Here is a 22,884-nt window from a genome sequence, read left to right as displayed (position 1 = left end):
TTGTAAAACAGTTGTAAAAATGTTTTCTTGCAAGATTACAGCTTTTTCAGAGAAAATACCTCTTCTATTCTCATTAAATGACAACAAAAACTTCTTTATCCTTGCGAAATGGTAACTTTTATGTAGAAAAGAAATCATAACATTTGGACCAATTAAGTGAAACTGGATCATTTCCCTCGGCAAACTGTGTTGCGGCACATTGGTTGGGAATCCCTGTTCTAACCTAAATATCAGGTATCTGACAGTAGCATCAACGCAAACTACAAGCATGAAAATGACGAGATCTTGTCTACACCCTCTCTTCAAAGGGTGAGTGGTTTTGCTTTATTTTAGTTTTATTATTTGCTGGTTCACTTCTCTTTCTGCTTACTTTATACTTTACTTTACCTTATACTTTAACTTTACTCATGAAAGCTTCAAAAGTCAGCCTCCACCAAATGCAACCTAACAGCCAAGCTAGCTTTTACGTCTCCAAAGGCTAACACAAACACGAGCACGGTCAATCATGTTACTTATCAATCCTCACACGATTTGCCGCACGGGGACAAAGTATTACAAAGACTTCCTGGTTGCATGTTCTTGTTGGAGGACACCACCATGCTCCCTCTCTCCCCCCCGGTCCGGCTGATGGATTTTGCAGATGTAGGGCGCTCCCTCCTTGGGCTTTGCTAAATGAATTAGGGAAGCCTGAGTAGCTGGGGTTTTACCTCTGAGCACTATATGCACATTATCCAGAGTCGTTGAAAGCCTAAATACCTGCCGGGCCCGCCACGCCACCATAGAGCACCCGCCATCAAGACCCGCAGAGAGGCTGCAGAGGAAGGGAGGCGGAGCAGAATACAGAGGAGAGGGAGCGCCTGATGACGGCAAAATCAATTAATTGATCGAGCGGACAACTAGCACGAGGATTGAGTTGCACTGCTGTGATAAAAATAAATGTTTTTCAAATGAGGGAAAAGGAAAATAGATGATCTCTTTTATCTCCTCCAACATTTAACCTAAGCTGTTTATGGAGCATGTTTACATGACTTTTAGATGTACCAAACATCAAGCAAAAGACACTTTCAACCTTTGCATGCTCACTGAATTGACATCTCTTGAAATATGAAGAATTCTCGCGTGATGTCATGCATGCATGCACAACTTCTCCCAGAAAATACTGGATGAATTCCAAATGTGTTTTTTAAGAACCTACTGCAAAAACACGAGTGAAAGATGCAATTTCAAGAGAGCTGCATCCCTATGAAAGATGTTTTACAGTTCTTGACTTTTCAGAGTCCGTTAAATCTCTTTTCTGGCCCATGTGGCCAGAAGAAAAGAAGCTGCCTAATAGCACACCTAATAAAGTGCGTTGATCTCCTAAGGCCACACACCCTTCCTCAGTACACACATGCACATCACATGCCCTGCTGTTTTTGAGCACCGACTACAAAAACACTCATCAAAGATCCTCTACATGGCAGGTGGGCTTTGCTGTTTTTGATCACCTACTGAAAAAACACTAGTCAAAGATCCTCCATATGACAGAAGTGCCCTGCTTTTGTTTCGGTTAATCAAAGAAGGAAATTGTATTTTCCTGATTAGAAGATGATCCAAGGTGGTTCCATGTTCCACTCCACACCTTGATTGGGTTCCTATCTTGTTTGTGGCAGCCCTGCAGGAGGGCTCACTCCCATCAACACTTTCTGGAGGTGAAGTGAAATCTCAGCCGGTCAGAAGCCCCCAGCCCTCCCTCCCCCTGTGACTGCACAACACGGCTAATGGTCTCGCTCAGGGCCTGCCCGGGCAAAGCGTGTCAATACGATTCTCTTCCGCTTCTCCCGCTTGCCAGTTCCCATCTGGAGACATTTGTGAGGCCGAGCTGGTTTGCTAAATTTTTTTTCCCTTCCCCTCCGCATCCCGTCTAGTCGCCTGTGACTGCACTGAGATTGTGTTGATTGTGACAGCTTCACAGTCCACGGGAAGGACGTGTTGGGACCACATAGCACTGTCTTTGCTCTCCATGCATGTTCACAAGATGAAATAGACAACATTCTCCTTTCTTGAACATCTTTAAGCTTGTCACTCACCTCCCAATACGTTCTTCCCTGTGTGTGTATTCACTCACAGCTAATTTGGGCTGACAAGCATATAAAGCACAGTCCACTGCATATTCACACAGGGCTCAGTCTGCCCATGGAGGTGTTAATACACGCTATGTACAGTATAAGCATCTTCCATTATTTGTTTTATTCCTATTGACCTTTATTTAACCAGGATAAAAACACATTTAGATTACAAATCTCTTGCAAGAGTGTCCTGGCCAAGAGGCAATTATACACTAAAATATCCATTCCTAAATAAGTGTCAGTAATGAAGACGCTCATAACTGTTTTTATTTTTACATGAATAAAGTCTGGATTATGCTGCTGCATGGAGGCGCCACCGTACATAACCTACACCGGCTCACTCCTCCTCCTCCAAACGCTCCTGCTAGCTTGGTGTTGATATACTCCTCTAGTTTTGGATCAACATTTGCCAAAAAAGTGACTTGTTTTAATGATAAGACCTCCTCTATTTAATTGCCATTGTTCACTGGCCACCAGCAGGAAGGACAACATAGAAACCAAAAAGCTCAACCATTTAAACCTCACACCAACATGCGGAAATTATGATTAAGATTATGCACTTGCTTTATTTTCATATAATCATAAATTAGGAGAGTAACCGAGTATGAGAAATGAAATGTATTTTCTGGAATAAAAAAACACAAAAAATATCCTATTTTTGGAGAGAAAAAACCCAAATGGGTGGGTTTTCTAACAAATTAAAATTTATTTTTAAAATTTTGAAATGTTGTGACATTGCGAATGCTGAATATGTGAATATATATATTACTTTACATGCACACCCATTAAAATATACTGTATATATGCCTTAATAAAAACACAATTGCACCACACCTTTTAACTATATTTAAACAATAATAAAATGAGAATCATGTGTGTGAATAAAATGTTAAAATGTTTTTTTTTTTAAATAAATAATAACCTAAAGCGATAGCACACACTGTGACAACATATGGACTAAAAAATACATTTATAAATACATGTCTAAGTATTTTTTAGTTATGTCGTTAATGTTATTGATGCTGATGACGATAATATTTTGTCTTTATAATCATGAAGCTGTAGGTTATGGTTATGGTTTCATTTATTTTGAACATGCATACAGTTTAGATTGAAATGCTTCATGTTACAATTCACAATTCCACATGTCCGAAAAGGAGTAGGAAGACACAGAGCTTATTTAATCCTACGTCCTCTCTGTTTCACATCAATTGCTAATACATTTGCTGTTGTCCAGACCTATACCATTCTCCAAACCAATCGTTTGTGGTATGGATCGCTAAAGGTTTCCACTTCCAGGTCTTCCTTTCCTTCTGTCTTTTGTGTTGTACTGTGTGTTGAATGCAATCCTCTGAGCTGCATGTTATTTGTTTGTGGGTTGTATCCTCAATTTTCCATGTTGTCATGGTGAGCTGATCTTTAATATTTATCCAAATTGTTGCAATCTTTAACAAGCACTCTTGCCTCTGCTGGTCCTTCATTTAGCTCGATGATGATTTTGCCGTTAGTGCTCCAAGTACAAGAAAATTTGAAAAGATGTTTCATTTACTTCTAGACAATATTGTGTGACACCAAACTGAGATGAAGGTTTCTTTTTTCTGTGTCTAATTTATTCTCCAGAGCAGTAAGATGCACTAAATCTCAATTTAGTAGTCTCTTTTCAAGTTTCAGAAGAGATCTAATATAATTCTCAGAGTTTCTCAACTTTTGTGTCTCTTCGTGATCTCAGGCAGAGAAATCAGAGAGCTCTCTCTATGAACTGAATCAATTCTCATCCCAGCGTCATTTCATGCATGTCATACTAAGCTCAGACAGAACAAATGAAGAGCTCTCCATGAGCACTCATTGAATTCTCAGATCAACGTTTTTGGTTTTAATAATCTGTCATGTTGACTTTAATTGTAACCCACATTATATTTTTCAAATTACGTATTACTGTACGCAGAATGAATTGATTAAAAATGTATGCTTGTAGGCTGCAAAGACCTTCTGCTTTTATATTAATTACATGTTCTATGAATAATTTCAAGTATTCCACTACACGTAATTCAGTTGTTTTCATGAACTGCATAAAACACACCGTAAAATAAAAACAACAGCAATTTATTGGTAACTTGATAGCAATAAAGTTACTATTTCAACAAAGGGCAATATCAGGATGAAGCCCTGTTTATTTGCCACTTAAAAATACTACTACCACTGCCATTGTCTCCAGTAGCGGACACATTTGTGAATATAGTTAGTAGGGATGAGCCGGATCCTCGTTACAAGCGAGTATCCGTTATAAACGAGTATTAATTACAGATAATGCATTTTTCGAATACGAGCATGAAATGAGTACATCTCGTCATTATCCGTAATCGTGATGAAAAAAAATCTTCATGATGTATTCACTCCTCACGCTCTGTGATTGGCCAGTCACACACTGCGACCACCCCGCCCAAGACAGACTGTGCACGCTGGAGCCACAGAGGAGTTGATCGGTGCCTCATTCTCGTACACAATTGGTAAGTTGAAAACGGCTCGTGTGGCGTTGCCTACTGCCTCTATTTCGGTTTGCATCTAAAGTTACTTGGTAAACTAGGTTTGGTAAAGTACGCGGTGCATTTGACAAGGCAGCGCTGACTTATTTGCAGGCTTTTCAGGCAGCAATTTATTTTCTTGGGGTTATTATTTTTTAAGGAAGCATAGCTGAATTGGGGAAACATTGAAATTTCATTGAAAATTGGTCAGAGCACTCCTGCATTCATCCAGTACAATATTATGAAATTTTAAATTACTCTAAGAGTTGCAAAACTACAAAAGCATGATTGTAGACAACCGCTACGCTCCTCACCGGCCGCCCTCAGATGGTCGACCATAGAGTATGTGTAAGGTCAGCGCAAATGAAATCGCTGTCTATTGAATTACATCTATTTCATCAAAATTGGTGATACAGGTACCATTTTTGGCGCATTTTAGCATCTCCAGTACTGTTACAAACACACTTATGATCCCAGAAACGAAGTCCAGATATTAAGTTGTGTCATTACTTCCTTGCTGGCTGTACAAATAATAGGAAAGTCGCAACAACTTCCTCATCTTTGAAAAAGAAAAAAAAAGGGGGGGCTGATTTTTTGACCCACAAAGGTGCAAAGGTGTGTAAGCTGCCACACGTCAGGCACTGAACAGCAGGAGGCTGTCACCGCCCGGGCTGAGGGGGTTACGCTCACCCGAGTGGAGAGTGCATATTCATTGGAGCTTTTCTTCGCTCCGGTTCACTGCTGAATGTTCGACTGGGCTCTCAAGGGTGAACGCAGAGACAGGATCAGTCCCAAGGCCACGCAGTGTCGCGCTGATTAGCATTCACAGCCACCTTTTACCTGTTCAGTCACCGACACAAGACACAATCAACATTATTGGAATCACTTTCACAGTGTGGCAGATGAGAATATTTCAAAGACATCATTCAAATGGTGATGCAAGCGCCAAAATTGGCATGAATACTCTTCAAGGGCAACGTTTTGAAAAAAGCTCGTTAGCCACTGGAAATTTCAAGATGGCCGCCATTTTTCAAGATGTCCGCCACTTTCCGACATAAAAGTAGTATTTCTACCATAAAATTGTCTGATTCTAATGATCTTTGTGTTTTTGGCGATGCAGAAACCAAATTTATAACCCTAAAATATTTCAGAGGCTTCATTCTATTATATATGCTCCTCCTAAAATACTAATAAAATATAAAATTAACCTGCATAGGTGTAGTACACTGTAAAAAAAAAAAAAAGTCAGTCGATTTTACGGTGAAATACTATCAAACAGAGACAGTAAATGTCTATGAACTAAAAAACAATCAGATTTTTTTTTTTTTACATTGAAATTAATTTATTGGCTAAAACAGTCATTTTTGCATATTTTTCTTGTAGAAAATGCATTACTACATCGTTAAGTGACAACAAATGGATGTAAAATTAAAAACGGTGGAAGGCAGGTTTTATGATATTGAAAAACTGTAGATAAATGTACTTGCTAAAACTGTATTTTGTGCATATTTGCATAGTAGAAATTGCATTACTCCACCGTTAAATGTGTGCCCTGCGTTACAGTAATGTGCCGTATAATTGGCAACAGATAAAACGTACGTTTTTACTGTTTTTTTTTTGTTAAACTAAAAGTTTTTACTGTTACATTTTTTTTAAGCTACAGTAGAAAAACAGAACTGTTAGAACCACACCTTTGAATTTGCTGAACATTTTATTACATTTAACCTTTTGGAAAACATTAATTGAAATACTTGAAAATGGAAAATTGAAGTTAGTGATGCTTGATATTAGCATTCTTACCGATATCCGACATATCGATACTGTCCGGCACTTCATTTCAATATCAGGAGCTAGGCAGCGGCTCTTCCATAACGTCAGATTACATTTTATGGAATGAATGAACACATGATGCTTTTTTTACTGTGATGCCACTGGATGCATGTCACAGATATACACTGTGTGTGTAAAATAAGATAAAAACTGCAACGGCCAATACAAGTGTTAAGGAGCGGTGTGAGCCGGTTCAGGAACCCAAGATGCAGAGACGAGATCCGTTTCACAAAAATATGTATTAAACAGAAAGTGTCCTCACAGAGGGAAATAGTTCAACCAGGAAGAAAAGTCCAAACAAAAAGAGGGCAATGCCACACACAAAAGACCAAACAAAAATCACTCCTAAACTAGTAGGCAGGGGCTCAGGCAAAAAGGTCCAAACACAAAAACACTGCTGACAAAAACCCGAGCAGGAACAGCTAACCTTAGCTGAACAAAAAATCACAGCTGAAGAAGTCAAGCGGGCAGGTACACGTACTTACTAAGCAGGACTAGATAAAAGCCAGAAAGCGAGGTCATGAAAACAAGCAATACGGAGCCGGGCTGAGCAGTGAGCGTGCGAAGCATTAGGGTACAATCTGGCAAAGGTAGAGCGCTGCTGCCGTGCTTAATAAGACAAAGTGGGTAATGAGGCAAAGGTGCAATCAGGGAGCTCCGCCTTCTGCAGGAAAGTGGTGTACTGAAACGACATGGCAGACAGGCAGCAGCCGAGCGACAACACAGAACATAACAAGTTCTAGAAAACGTCCCATATTTTTTAATAACATGTTGTCGCAACAAAATTCATGAAAAACCACATGACTAATAGTCAACTAAAATAATATGTTCTCCTACTATCAACAAGTAAGACAGTTCAGTTCTAATCAATTTACAAATAAGTTTCCAATTAAATAATGCTGGCAACATTACAATTGGAAAAGCTGCACATTCCGATGTGGAACAAACATCCGTTTAACAACAAAGTAAAGTGCACAGTATGAAACTCTAGACTAATACAACCAGTCAAATTATAAACTAGGCTTCTTCAGCTGATTGTTGGTTTTTTTTGCTGCATAAACGCTGCGTGTGATGCTGAATGATTTTTCTTGACGTGTAAACCATTTTTCAAGAATCGCACTTAACTCATCCCAGCTGATCAGAGCTGTATTCTGAGCTTGGTAAGTACAATTCTATGACATACTTTACTATATGACTATGACATACTATTAGGACTTCATTTACGTCGGTTGCCAAAGGGAGAACATCAACAGTATATGGATTCGCCTGGATGTTGAATTTCTTTGCGACAGCTTAAATATCGGTATAGTAGACCCCCATTATAAAAAGTCAATTACCAACAGCTACATTAGTATATGACATACTGTCAATAAAGCTACACTAAAAGGGAATACCGCAGTATAGTTTTACATGAAATAGTGTAGCAGTTAAGTAACGTTTCTTTGTTACTGCTTAATGGATCATTTGGCTGACTCCTATTCAACCAGTGTGGGTTCATTTGTCACACTGTGTCATCAGTGTGAATGCTTGTCTGTCTGTCTATACTGTGGTATGTCCAGCGTGTAGTTTTCTCCGGATGTTAGCTGGGATAGGCTCAAGCTTCTTCTGACCCATAATAAGGTGAATGGTACAGAAAATGAATGGATGAATGAATGACTTGCTTCATGTGTGTCCTGTACCCACTTTGGTTGTTAACCTGTAAAAGTCATTCTGCATTTTAGCTTCAAATGAAATTTCACCTGAAATCCCAACATTCGTATCTTTTTGGAGTGCAAATGCTAAATATACAGATGTTAGATGTGATGTAACCTTATACAAAAGCAAGTCATTGTCCATCTACAAGATATATTTCATAATAAAAATATGTTAATTGCAATGTAAAACTGTGTGTTTTATTGAGAAAATGATTTGATTTCTACAGTATTTTGAGGAAATGTACACAGAATAACAGTATTTTCAACACTGTATACACTGTTTTATATACAATAAAAAACATTTTTGTGTTGAATAACTGGTCAAATACAGTTTAATATCGAAGCAACCATCAGTCTTTTCCGTAAAATCAACACTACTAAAATTGAAATACTGTAAATGGAAAGGCGTTACCATTGTTATTTTTACGGTACAATTCTGGCGATTAGTTTTGACATCATATTACTGTAAATGGAAAAGAGGTACCACCGTTATTTGTACGGTAACATTCTGGCAACTCTGCTACCAGCTTTTTACCGTAAAATCAACAGGTTTTTTTGTTTTTTTTACAGTGTAGTGGTGCTTCGTGTCATGCATGTTGCATGGGGTGTATGGGTGTGGGGCTAGATGTACTTTTCTTTCAGAAGTCAGCCCAATCTTCTGGATGGGCTCTTGCACTAGTCCTCAGTACTAACCTGACTCTCACCTATGTCCCCAAGTAGTTGTTAGTGCCCAGCAATGGCCACATCCCGTTTGGCATGCGGGCTAAACTAGGTGAAGGTAGCATGCAGAGGATCTCTGTGTGTGATGGATTTTCTCTCCAATCCAATGTGCATGAAGACACTAACAGATTGACATGAGGAGGTGGAGTTGAGTGCAGACCACACAGCAATATTGAGTAAAAACTTTTGTCGTGGTCATGTCTGCAGACAGGAGGCAAACCCAGGTGGACAGTGGACTATACTAACGATCTACCATCTTAACTATCCCCACCACCATCACCTAGAGAAGATGAATACAAGAAAGAGAACACCAACCCAAGAGATGGAAGAGTGTGTATGGCACAGCCTGGTGACATCTGGTGACATCACTGCTGTGAAACTCAGCATGGGGTTCGGTGTCGGCTAAATTATCTCCCTATAGTTGTATAGTGGTACATGCATGCTGTACTGTATATGAAGTCAGTCAACAATCTGCCAACCAGAGACCCAAAGTCCTACAGACTGGGAATGGACAAAGGATGGTGATCTGGGGCAGATGTTCTGGACAACCCTGCCACCCAATGCACAGAGTTGTCAGTAGCCGACCAAGTGTGGTTGCCAAAAGGAATGTTGTGCAAGGTGCACATGCTATGGCTTAGGACTCACCTGTATAGCACTCTGCAGTTGTAGATGTCAGAACTAGCTCATTTGTGAATCTAGGAGTGCCTTGAATGCAAAGAAATACATTGACAACCAAGGTAAACAAAGCAAAGACAGGATAAGTTCATACTTTAATGTTATGTGAACACAAAGCTTAAGCGTTAACGTGCAAAGACAATTAAAACTGACAAAAAAGTGCATGTTTCAGGACAATTTCAAGTCATAGACAAATTTTGACTTATCAGTTACTTATACTATTGCAGATGTGGCAAACAAATCTAATTGCACCCAAGCCTTTTTTCATAGATTCTGCAGAAAATGATAGATAGCTCCATCTAGGAAGCTGTAGAGGTGGAAAGTCATCTTGTGTGTGGTCAGAAACATTTAATTTGACTCTAACATTATTCAAATCTGAGAATTATGTCAAATTGTATGGTGAAAATACTATTTTTATGTTGGAAAGTGGTGGCCATCTTAAAATGTTGTTTTTTTTTTGTTTTTTTTCCAAAAAATGTCCCCTTATTCAACTTCCATCATAATCAGAGGCTGATAAAAAAAAAAAAACATGAGAGGAACCTATAAAACTAGATGAAATTCAAAGCTATAATTTGAAGCTGTAAATTTATTTAGTAAACATAAATCACCTGGCCCGGAGGGTTACAATGCAGAATTTGATCAAATATTTAGTGATGACTTGTCTCTTCTGTTATTACAAATGTACCGACCATCCTTTCATAAGCAATCTTTTTCTGCAACTTTTAATTTTTCCCATATTAGATTGATAGATAAAAAAGTATGCATTAATTTGTAACAATTATCGTCCAACATCCTTAGCTAATATGGACAGTAAAATCTTAACAAAAATTGTATCTGAGTGGCCTTTTAATGTGATTAGTGCACACCTGTGCACTAATCGTGGAGTCTAATCAGCATCTTGATATGGCACACCTGTGAGGTGGGCTGGATTATCTCAGCAAAAGAGAAGTGCTCACTATCACAGATTTAGACAGATTTGTCAACAATATTTGAGAGAAATGGTGAAATTGTGTATGTGGGAAAAGTTTTAGATCTTTTAAGTTCATCTCATAAAAAATGGGAGCAAAGACGAAAGTATTACTTTTATATTTTTGTTGAGTTATATAGGTCAATATACTGTAAGCTAAACTATCTGAACAAAATATTTTGTATCTAATGATTAGGGCTGTCAGATGATTAAAAATGTAAATCAGATTAATCCATTTTTTAATTAATTCATCATGATTAATCACCATTAGCAACAATGTGTGAAATATACCCATTTTTACTGTATTTAATGAAGACAGGATAGGATTATATATACACTGCTCAAAAAATGAAAGGAACACTTCGAAAACACATCAGATCTATACTGGGGGAAAATGATCTTGAATATCTTTCCTGATAATAAGTGGGTGATGTATTAGTAATAAAATGATGCCACATAATTTGATAGAAATGAAAATGATCACCCTATAGAGGGGGGAAATCAAAGACACCCCAAAAATGAAAGTGAAAAAATGATGCAGCACACTGGTCCATTTGGCTAAAATGTCATTGTAGCAACTCAAAATGATTCTCAGTAGTTTGTGTGGCCCCCACGTGCTTGTACGCATGCCTGACAACGTCGGGGCATGCTCCTAATGAGACTACGGATGGTGTCCTGGGGGATCTCCTCCCAGATCTGGACCAGGGCATCACTGCGGTACCTGGACGCATGGAGGAGATTCCAGGAGACAGGTAGTTACTCCAGGAGAGCTGGACAGGGCCGTAAAAGGTCCTTCAACCCTCAGCAGGATTGGTATCAGCTCCTTTGTGCAAGGAGGAACAGGATGAACACTGCCAGAGCCCTACAAAATGACCTCCAGCAGGCCACTGGTGTGAATGTTTCTGACCAAACAATCAGAAACAGGCTCCATGAGGGTGGCCTGAGGGCCCGACGTCCTGTAGTGGGCCCTGTGCTCACTGCCCAGCACCGTAGAGCTCGATTGGCATTTGCCATAGACCACCAGAATTGGCAACTACACCACTGGTGCCCTGTGCTCTTCCCTGATGAGAGCAAGTTCAACCTGAGCACATGCGACAGACGTGAAAGGGTCTGGAGATGCCGTGGAGAACATTATGCTGCCTGCAACATCATTCAGCATGACCGGTTTCCCCCCTCTATTGGGTGATCATTTTAATTTCTATCAAATTATGTGGCATCATTTTGTTACTAATACATCACTAATACATCATTATTATCAGGAAAGATATTCAAGATCATTTTTCCCCCAGTTTAGATCTGATGTGTTTTCGAAGTGTTCCTCTAATTTTTTGAACAGTATATTGGTAAGTATTAACAGCTCCAAATGAACTGAATATGTCAATGAAACCAAAAGATACCACACAATTCTAAAAATCTGTTTGTCTAACACTAGTCTCTTTAATAGTAGTAGAACATTTGAATCACACTTTAAACCATGTTATTATGACCAATGAGGGGTTGTTTTCAAAGACATCATGTAATTTAAGGTAAATTACATTTTTTCAAGGTAAATTAAATTAAATTAAATTTCCAGCATACTTAATAAATGTAAATGTAAATGTAAATGTAGCAAATTGTACATCTGAATGAGCCCTTTAGGTGCCAGAGTGTTTTCAAGAAAATATTCAGTTTTGATATTACTATTTCAAACGGTTGTAGCTTGAAAATGGTTAGCGATAAAGGCACACTGTAAATGAGAAAATGACCCAAAGTTTGTGATGGGAGTAAATTCACTCATCTAATTTGCATATTACGACATCACCAGGCTCAGAAATTGCCAGATCCCCGTCTCCATGATAGCCAACAAGCTCATCAAAATGTCTGATCCACTTGTGGTACTCTTCCTCATCTCTCACGCAAACACAGCCATCATCATCACAACACAAAAGTCCTTATTTCGCCCCCCTCACCATCGCGGTGTTTTGACCACCCGTGCTACACGCACCGTCTTTTAGGAAAACATATGGATCGTCTGGGATGTCCCGTCCAGCTACCAGAACACAATGAAGCTCCAAAATGTGCTGCTTTGTGGACATAGCGGGCAGACGCACAGCCACTAGCAGCCATGAGCTTCCGTGTAGCGGCACTTCAAACTCATTAAACTCCGTGAGCGTTACGAAGTGAATGATAAGAATATCCAATTCGTGTTTTTCTTTATCTTCCTGTTTATTTACACACACACACACACATGTCAAAAGCCACACACTGCAAATGGTCCCCGGGCCGCACTTTGGACACCCCTGCTTTAAAACATTTAAAACTAACTGTGTTTAACTTCTTTTTACACTTGCGAGACAGTTAAGAAAGTTGAAAAATGAGATGTGTGAGTGTCATCTCCAGCTTTGCGTGATGCCTTTGCTTAAAGTTATGTCCAATGAGGTTATTTTGGTTTAACATTCATACATTCTAAACAGTTGTTTTTACAGACCAGAGTGAGCTGTTTTTTTCGTACCTGACAAGTGAACACTTTGAGGAAGACTGCAAGTGGGCAGTCAAAACTATCAGGTACGAAAAAACTAGCTAACTCTGGTCTGTAAAAAGAACTGTTGACAATGTTAAAGTTATGACTGAGAGCTTTTTTTGGTTTATATTAAGAGCGGATTACTTTTTACACCTGCATGATAATGAATAGCGTTAAAGTATTACCTAAAAAGTGCCTTTACAGTTAAAGATCTGAGGCTAGTTTAAGGTTAATCATAGGGATGTCAGCTGACATTATGAGCTGATATTGGCATACAATTTTACGTGATCTGTTCTGTATATATTTATTTATTCTTATTCCATTTTCTTATTTTTCTTATCTCTTGTGTCTTACCTTAGTTGTTTTATTTTGTGATTAAGTGATTAAGTTCATGATGATATTTTTGCAGAGCTGCTGGAAAAGTGAATTTCTCTTGGAGATTAATAAAGTATCTATCTGTCTATCGATCTACAAAATTGAGATATTGGTATCAGAAATGAATATTGGTATATCAGATATCGATAAGAAAGCAAATATCGAGCTTCTCTCAGTATTCGAAGCCAACTAGTTTGTGATAAGCGTGTACTTGTGGATGTAGAGGTAAAAATACAAGAATTTAGTCAGGTTTATACAGGTATCTACTGCTGATGCATCCAGAAAATAAGAATTGAGCCGCATGGAGGGTAAGCCTGTGTTGTTTTTCTCTCCGAGCCACAATGGCACTTTGGCTATTTTATTGTCCCCCTCTGCTGTCTTTAAGCTTTTAAACTCATTTATCAAGAGGTAAAAAAAAGCCATTATCTAACTTGCTGTCACACATCAGCAGGAAGTAAAAGTAAAAGCACCTTTGCTCGATCCGCCGAGACACCATTCCAAGCTGGGCTGGGGTTGGGGGCGAGAAAGAAATAATACAAGGATGCGATTGTAAGAATTTTGGACCTTCTCATGAGAATTTGGTAAAAAGTATAAAAGATTAGTGGAAAACTTTGCAGACGTTGTCATGGGAATGACGTGCCTTTTTTTTGTAACTCTCCTCCCCAAACTGCTTTGAAGTGCCTTTGAAATCACAGCTAAATGTTTTTGTTTTGGAGGCTTTTTCCGTGCAGCAGGCTGGAAAAAACTCCACTTTGTTTATTTTTTTATTTATTTTTTATTCATTTTTTACGTAATTTGCTGCAAATTCTGATGATATGAGGATACATGTCACTGAGATTGCATCTGTAAAGTTCTGAGAGGCTGACAACTGACTGTTGATGAAATATGTCTAAGCAATGGCGAGAGTGTGCACTACTTGGCTGCAGCCAGCAGAGGAGCTGTTGAGTCCATCTCAACGAGTTTGCTGTCCAAAGAAGCTCTGTCGAGGCAACTCCTCCAGGATTCTCACACGTGAAAAATGACTGGGATTGAATGAGTTAATAAGGTCAAGTTTGCTCCTTAGCGCTATTACAACATTGGTTGTGTTGCTGTGTTTGCAATATGTTGTTCAGAAATGAGTGATGGTCAAAGAGAGCAACGTTTTCCTTTACATTTTCTCATGCAGTCCAAATGCGTATTAAAGTTAAAAACTGTTCTTCTTGTATATTACTGAGTTTTGGGGAGTAACAGCCTGACTCCAATTATCGCCTGTTTCCAATCAATGCCCTGTTGCTTTAGGTAAATAAACGCTCCAGTTATAATTAGTAGAGTATTTATGTCTGGATTTAATCAAATGATCTTACTGACTTAATTTTATTAATCTTATAGACTTCTTTAGCAGCCCAGATAAAAGCTGACAGGTGGAAGACGATTTTTATAAAAGCATCAGGAAAGGCAATCTTTGGAATGGCGCCTTGTAATTTGGCTAAGTGAGCCATCAAAGATAGCCATTTAATCCCAGATCTGCCCAAAAACACAAACTCTTTTGATCCGGAGAAACGAGGCCAGCTCCAGGCCTCCAGAGGAAAACTCAAATCCATTTTGGGGATTTGAAGTCAATTCTGGGAATGAAAAGATCAAACTTATTTGTCAAATGCGAAGCCTGTGGTTATCTAATTAAATGAGATGTACACAAACAAGGCAGAGGCAGCACAGCAGGGCGGTGAATCAAATAAAAACATCTTCCCATTTGATTAACAATAAATAAAGAAGCTTGCAGCTACTTGGGCGACAGTAAGGAGAGCTTTGTACGCTCGCATACATCAGATGCTCTGACTACTATGTACAGGGGAACCTCGGTTTTCGTACGCCCTGGTGTTCGACTAAAATTCTTGCCAAAAACATGTCTCGGTTAGTATACGGCCAAACAGTGACCATGCAAAGCATTCACACGTTGTTGATTCAGTCTCTGTCAAGAATGGATATTGGCTCTTTTACAGTTGGGACACTACAGACCGCAGGTGTCAAACTCAAGGCGTGGCCTGCCATATCATTTTATGTGGCCCGTGAAAGCCTACAAATAATGCACGTCAAAAAGATACTTATTAAAAAATTAACAAAAAAATAACAGTTATTATGTTTGTACTATTAAAAAATATAATTTGATGCATATTTTATTTGCATTATTTATTTAGACTTTTTAAATATATTTATATTTTATGAATATATTAAGTAAAATAATTTTAAAATAATAAAAAAAAAATATAAAGACACTTGCAAAATGTATTTGTTTTGTCAATTTATTGCATGCAATTGGGGTTTTGTCATTTTGTTGTTGTCAGTCCCAATTTAAATTGAATTATACAATAGTTGCATACTCAGATTTCTGCTTGATACCTCAAATTCTTTCAATGTACCTTTGTTGGTAAAACAATACAAAACCAAAATGACAATAATCAAATGTGTAATAATATCATGAAGTTATTATCCAATTATATGGTTTCACATGTACACGTGGCTCGCTGAGTGTAACCATACCTGCCATGTGGCCCATGGTGAAAACGAGTTTGACGCCCCTGCTATAGACTGATTACAGATTACAGCCAGGGAATCCTTTCATCATCTTTGTGTAGTTTATTTGCTCATGGAACACACACAGAATGATGAACAGCTTAGTTTCTGACTCCTTTCTTCCATCTAATAACCACCAGGCGCCCTGTGCTGATGAGGCCTTCATGTGCACTACAGTCTGGCCTTTTTTTTAAAATTAAGTATGGCTGCTAAAAAAGTTGCAAGTGACAGAACTTTGAAGAAGGTGAGAAACACTATTGCATTCAAGAAAGAAGTGGTAGCAAAGTAGGAAGGTAGCATCCGTCACAACAGGATTGTAATATACAGTCAAGGTTTCTAGTCGACATAGGTTGCAGGGGGAACAGTTTAAGAGAGACACATAACAAAACACATTAAAAAAATTCCTGCGTTCCATCCTCTGTTATTGAACGGCAGGGGTGGGGAAAGTGTAGGTGGTTGATTGACTTTTATTATACTATCCGGGACCCTGTGGCCTCAGCGCCACCTTCCCATCCCTTAAACCCCTCATCCAGCCTCTCCTCCAAGACTTCATCTTCATGCTTTATTCATTTTATACAGCGTAAGCATCACAAGGAAGTCACTCTCGGGTTGTGGGATTAATGTAAATCTTCACAAACAAGCACTCCTGAATGTTAATGGAGGGCGGCTCTTTGCATTGTAAAGCAGAATGTTATCATTTTTCTCCCTGATGTGTCCTTTTTTTTAACCAAAATAATGCTCCTCTGGATGAGGGCTGTGGATGGAGGTGTCCATGTTCATCCTGGGAAATATTTGTCACCATTAATTTAGTATGAAAACAAAAGAAAAACACAGCAGGCTTTGCTACACGTCTTAAAATGCAGCCTAGCGCTCTGCCAACTTTCCGTCAGTGAACTACAAATGTGGGATTTGGAAGTTTGATCATTTAGTTCTTCTTCAGCGAATATGCTAACCTAGCATGATGTTGCTGTTAAAATGTGAGTGTAATGTTAGCATTTTAGCAGCTATGCTAGCCTGTCCTGTCCCACTGCTTAATGTTTTCTTGTATGTGATATATCTATTCCTGCCTGATGGGTCCATTTGACTTGTCTAGAGAAACAACACATCTTCCGGATGCTGCGTTGGAGATGGAGGTGTCCGTGTTGATCTTGGGGAATATTCATCACCATGGCATGACAATCAGCTGCAACGATTTCCCCATCAACATTTAGGCCGAGATGTGCACAGTACCCATCCTCTTCTGTGGGGATGAGGAAACATCTAATGGCTGGAATGAAAAGCGGCGTCATGAGGCTATTTGATTGCTCCGTCGCGGTTACGACGTTGCGCTCGCGGGTCCTTTTCGGTGCCTATCACTTGCCAACCAGGCCTGCCTGGTCATAAATAATGCAGCCACCAACCCTTCTTGCCCGCCCAACACGCACTTCCATAAGAGGCAGCCTGCACTGCAGATTCCCAGAATGAGAAAGGTGACTTCAAGGAGCAGCCGAACGAGGAGAAACCGCAGGAAGCGCTTGACAAGAACGTGGTTTACAAGCGCGGGATGAAGTGATGGGCACGTGTTTGCATCTTTGTGCACAAACACATTCGGGTGTGGAGGTAGAATACATAAAAAAAACAAAAAAAAAACAGCCTCTTTGGATTTCAGGGGCAGTGCGGGAAATAAGCTTGCAGAAATACAGTAGCTCCATCAGGTTCAGGGAGATATGTGATGACAGTTATTGTCAACACGGATGTCTTCTCAGGAATGCACCAGCAAACTTGCTCCAAACAACAGAAAAAAAAAATGTTAGCGCCCTACTTTTTACAACTTTAAGTTTCTAACATCAGTTTAACCTGGAAGGCACACATCCTGGCAACAACTTCTATTACTGGCAATACAACTTTAGTTGGGAGACCATATTTTGATAACCAGGACACTCAAACCAGCAGTGCGGCATTACTGGTAGTTTATGCTTTATAATTTCAATAGATTTAAAGGGATTACATCCCTAATGCTGCTCAGTTTAATGGTCCAATGAAAAACAATGTGTTAAGAAATGGCGTGATCCGGTTCTGGAACCCAAGATGCAGAGACGGTATCTGTATAACAAAAATATTTATTCAAACAAAGGGTGTCCTCACAGAGGTTAAAATATAAACAAGTACAAAAAAAATGTCTAAACCAAAAGGGGGCAACGCCACACAAAAACGTAACCAAAAATCACTACTAACAAATTAGCAGGCAGGATGAATAGGCCAGAGGCAAAAACACAAAACACTGCTTATAAACCTGAGCAGGAAAAACTAACTTTAGCTATCCAAAAAAATCACTGCTGTGAAAGTAAAGCGGGCAGGTACTTACAAAGCTAGTCAAGATAAAAGCCAGAGAGCAGGTACAGGGAAATAAGCAACACGGAGCCGGGCTGAGCGGTGAGCGTGAGAAGCATGAGGGACAATCTGGCAAAGATTGAGTCCTGCTGCCGTGCTCAAGAAGGCCAAATGAGTCATCAGGCACAGGTGTGAACGGGGAACTCCGCCTCTTGCAGGAAAGTGGTGAACTGCAACGACATGGCAGACAGGCGACAGCAGAGCGACAACACAAAACATAACACAATGAAAACCAGGACATTTTCATCATTTTCTACAAAAAAAACCCAAACAAAACAGGACAGCCAGGACATATTCTGGGAAAACACGTTTGGTCACTCTACCTTAAAAAAAAGTGTCTTTTTAAAGATATTGTAACAGTCATGTTTTTTCAGAGTCTCTTTTTGAAGCGCCAATCATGAGGAAAAATCATCTCCCTCGCTTGCTTCATAACGTCATGAAGAAAAAGCCTCCTTCCTTGTGAACCCCTGACCCGCTCTATAGCTCGATGTGTATACACTTTGTAAAACACGACACGTCTTAAGACGCAGAGTGTAGCTCTTCCAACTATCTGTCAGTCAGCTACAGACATGGGAGCTGCAAGTTTGATCATTTTGTTTTTCTTGAGCAAATAGGCTAGCAAACAGTCACACAGAAACTTAACACTCAAAAGGTATACCTAATAAATATACACACATGTACCAATACAAGTTTAAAAAAAACTTTTTTTCCCATAAGTTTTCCCATAAGTTTTCCCATAATGCATTTTGTCTGAGCAAAACATTTCATTGGAGGACAAGTGGCATAGAAAATGGATGGAAAGCGCTGTCCACCAGAGGGAGGCTTTTTTTTTTATTTTAAACTTGTATTGGTGTATGTTTGTATATTTTTTCATGTATACCTTTTGAGTGTTAAGTTGCTGTGTGATGGTAAGAGGACACAGTGAGTCAGACTGTTATATTGTAATGCCGTTATATATAATGACCTCCCGTTATTTCCAATGGGTTGACAAGCTCATGATTGGCTCATTCCAAAGAAAGAGCTGCCGTTTCCTCACCGACTCCCAAGTGGCACAGTATTTCACAGTAGTTCTGAAGTAAAGGAGATTATTACAATTTAGCCACAACGCTGTATAAGCCGCAGGGTTCAAAGTTTAGGAAAAAAGTACCGGCTTACACACCAAAAATTACGGTATACGTCAAAAGTAAACTGAACATATAATAGTGGGCGTGGACAAACACAGCTCATTAGCATTAAAGCTACACATGCAAAAAACCCAGTAGGGCTTACTTAAAAGCACTTTTACACTGCCTCAATTCCAGCATCAAGGCTATATTTTGGACAACACCCTCTGACATTTACTGTATTTATAACAGGTGAAAAATAATATGAGCTATAAGACGGAATGCAGAAAAAAATTCATTTCTGGTTGTGTCTTTGCATGGAATTGTGATGTAGTGAATACGATTCACAGCTGCCTTGAAGTGTTTATCTGTGCTCAGACGTCAGTCTGTTCCGACTTGCCTCCTCTGCCAGACACGTCCTGCGCACTCAGAGACATTATAATTGATAGCTAATTGATTCTGGGACGTCGTCCATCTAAGTGTCCCTTCTGGGTCTGAGAGGCAGAAAAATTCCAAGCGGTGAAGCTAGCGAGCCAAGACCCAGCCATCGTCGCTGATTCATTGTGTTTTAATGACTTGTTCATCTCCTCGCAAAGAGCAACGACTTCATAAAGTTTACAACGTGCTCTAACACGCTGAACCCGGACTGTAAAACCTCAACAAAATGTCATTGCGCTGAGTCGTGGAGCAATTAGCGGCTAACGATCAGCTATTAAGACATTTACGGGAGCTGAAATATAAAGTCGGAGCGGCGTTGTTGACTCGTGGCTGTTTATCGGTTTGTCCACGCCGTGAGAAGCCACGTACAACAAAGCCTCAGCCTTGTCAAAGTAACCCAAGAGAACCTCGGGGACTTTTTTGGAATGCCATAGCTTGTAACTGTCAAGAGCCTCTCTTGGGTATTTGTCGACTGAACCAAAAAGTTCACCATCTGCCTTCTTTTGTTGCTGGTGTTTAAAGTAAAAAAAAAAAAAAAAAAGTTTTTTCACTTTATTTTGTGACCTTTAGTACTTCAATTCTCTCAAGAGATGTCATTTTATGGAAGGTCATCTGGTGAAGTTAAAAACATGGTGGCAGAACATGCAAGTTGTTTAATGGCAATGTGGAGATACCCAACAGGGACAACATATGGAATGATATTAACGAGGAGATGTGTGGTTTGCCGCCTTGCCTGCCTCCCTCAAGGCAAAACATGCCAGCTGTTTCCATAGCGATTTGTACCAAAACTTGGCACCAAGTAACAAATAAAAGTATCTATCAGTGCCTCATTTCAGTGTTAAATTCCGAAGCACGCAGACTCTTTTTAAACTTTATTGCTGACCTTAACACACCAACAGCAGTGCTCACTTCCGACACCGCAATCCACGGCGGTGGCACAGAACCAGGGACGTTCAACGCGACCAACACCATCGCGCATCCGAAGCGGCACCACAAGAAACAGCATGGGGATCCACACAAAACAAGACTCTGCATCCCCAAACAACCAACGCCATCCTAAATCTCCACAAAGCGTGAGAAAGTGAGTTTTTCTCATGGCCATTGTTGCGGACTATTGTCTGCAATAACTAATAAACTAAGACAGAAACTATTATCACTGTTTGAGTCATATGACTTGATCAAGCCTTTTCGAACATTACACACGACAAAATAGCCATAAAAGTATGTATGATTTATGCAGATATTGAATCGGATTGATATCAGTATCAGACTCAAGGCTGCAATATTGGTATAAGAAGTGAAAAAGTTGTATCGCCCCTAATTATTGATTATTGAAATGACTATGGTGTTCAACTTGAATGTTACAAAATTCCATAAAAATAAAAAGTAATTGTTTTTTAACATAATGTGTATGTTTTCCTTTTTTTAAGTACCGGTTCAGGCAATGTTTAAGAACTGGCACCATTTCAAAAGTACCAATTTGGCTGCAGTGTCCGATAATATGTAAACCAGGGGTGTCCAAAGTGCCCCCAGGGGCCATTTACAGCTCGCAGCTATTTTTTTTTTTGGCCCCCTTGTCACATTCGAAAAATATGATTAAACACTTTCTTTTTTTTTAAAACAACAGCAAACATGAAAAAAAAGAGCAGGAGTTTACAAGCATAAGGATAAAATATTAAGAGAGTTAAATAATAATATTAAGAGAGAAAATTGCATAAAGTTGGAATATAAAAGACTAAAATGTGTACTTTTTATTACATTTAAAAAAATAATTTTACAAAGTTTTAATATGAGAAACACATGATCATTATGACAAATTTTAGGAAAAGTAGGTTGGGTAAAAGTTACGATATTTCGATAATAAAGTCAAAATATTACGTATGAGAATAAAAGCATAATAATATTAAAATAGTATTAGGATTAAAATGTAGGAGAAGAAAGCAGAAATATTGGTAAAAAAAAAAAAAAAGAAGAAAAATGAGCAGTGTAACGTAAGGAGAAAAAGTTCATTCAGGCTAATAAAATGCTTGTCACAGATAGCACAAAGCTGAGATGCAGTCTGTTTTACTTTAAATGTAAAAAAAAAAAACATCTACGCACATTTACATGGGTTGGTTTAAAAAATGTCACAGTTTCCCTTCATCCTTTGATTTTTCTCAGTGGAAAAAGTTTGGACACCTGTGATGTAAATGATACCTAGCCCTATGTCTCTATGCCCTGGTTCTGATCCAACTTACTTCCCAACCATACCTGGCAAAGAATGAAAGCACTCCATCTGACTTCGGGGTCCTCATGTGCACGGAAGTTCATCACAGTAGCCATGGATCGATTCTATTTCTAGGAAGAAAGATGAGGAAAAAAATCAACATATTTGAGACAAATGTTCCTTTTATTGTCTTTGGTTTGGGGTTCTTCTTGTTGCTTGGAAACGTGGTCCTAACAGAATTTAGTTGCAAATCCTACAAAAAGCTGAGCACTCCACAGAGGAACCATTTCAATCAAAGTAACATTTGTCACGTGACATGAAAGGGTGAATACATATTTTATTGTTTTTACATCACTGAACTTAATCTTATATACAGGTGTATATACACACATATACAGTACATATATATGTATTGTATTGTGGGGCAGCATGGCTCAGGTGGTAGAGTGGTTGTCTCCCAACTGGAGGGTTGTGGTTTGATCCTCCGTGATCATGTCGAAGCGTCCTTGGGCAAGATTCTGAACCCCCAGTTGATGCTGCGTCATCAGTAGGTGAAGGTGCTAGCAGTGTCAAAGCTCTTTGAGTGCCTGGAGTTGGAAAAGCGCTATACAAGTGAAAGACCATTTACATTTTTATTTTATTATTTCCAATACTGACACATCTACAACCAAATTAAAGACTGACTATAAGAATTTGATAGAAACTGAAAATGCAGTATATCAGTTCAATAGTACTCTCCCTTGAGAAGATATGTCAAGACTGGCTGACACGCGTGCCAGAAATTGTGGACCCCAGAGCAGAGACAAAAAACATATTTTAATACAAC

The sequence above is a fragment of the Dunckerocampus dactyliophorus genome, chromosome 2 (genome assembly GCF_027744805.1).
Source record: "Dunckerocampus dactyliophorus isolate RoL2022-P2 chromosome 2, RoL_Ddac_1.1, whole genome shotgun sequence".
Classification (NCBI taxonomy): Eukaryota; Metazoa; Chordata; class Actinopteri; order Syngnathiformes; family Syngnathidae; genus Dunckerocampus; species Dunckerocampus dactyliophorus.
The sequence above is the reverse complement of the archived record's forward strand: the minus strand, read 5'-3'. Positions refer to the sequence as shown.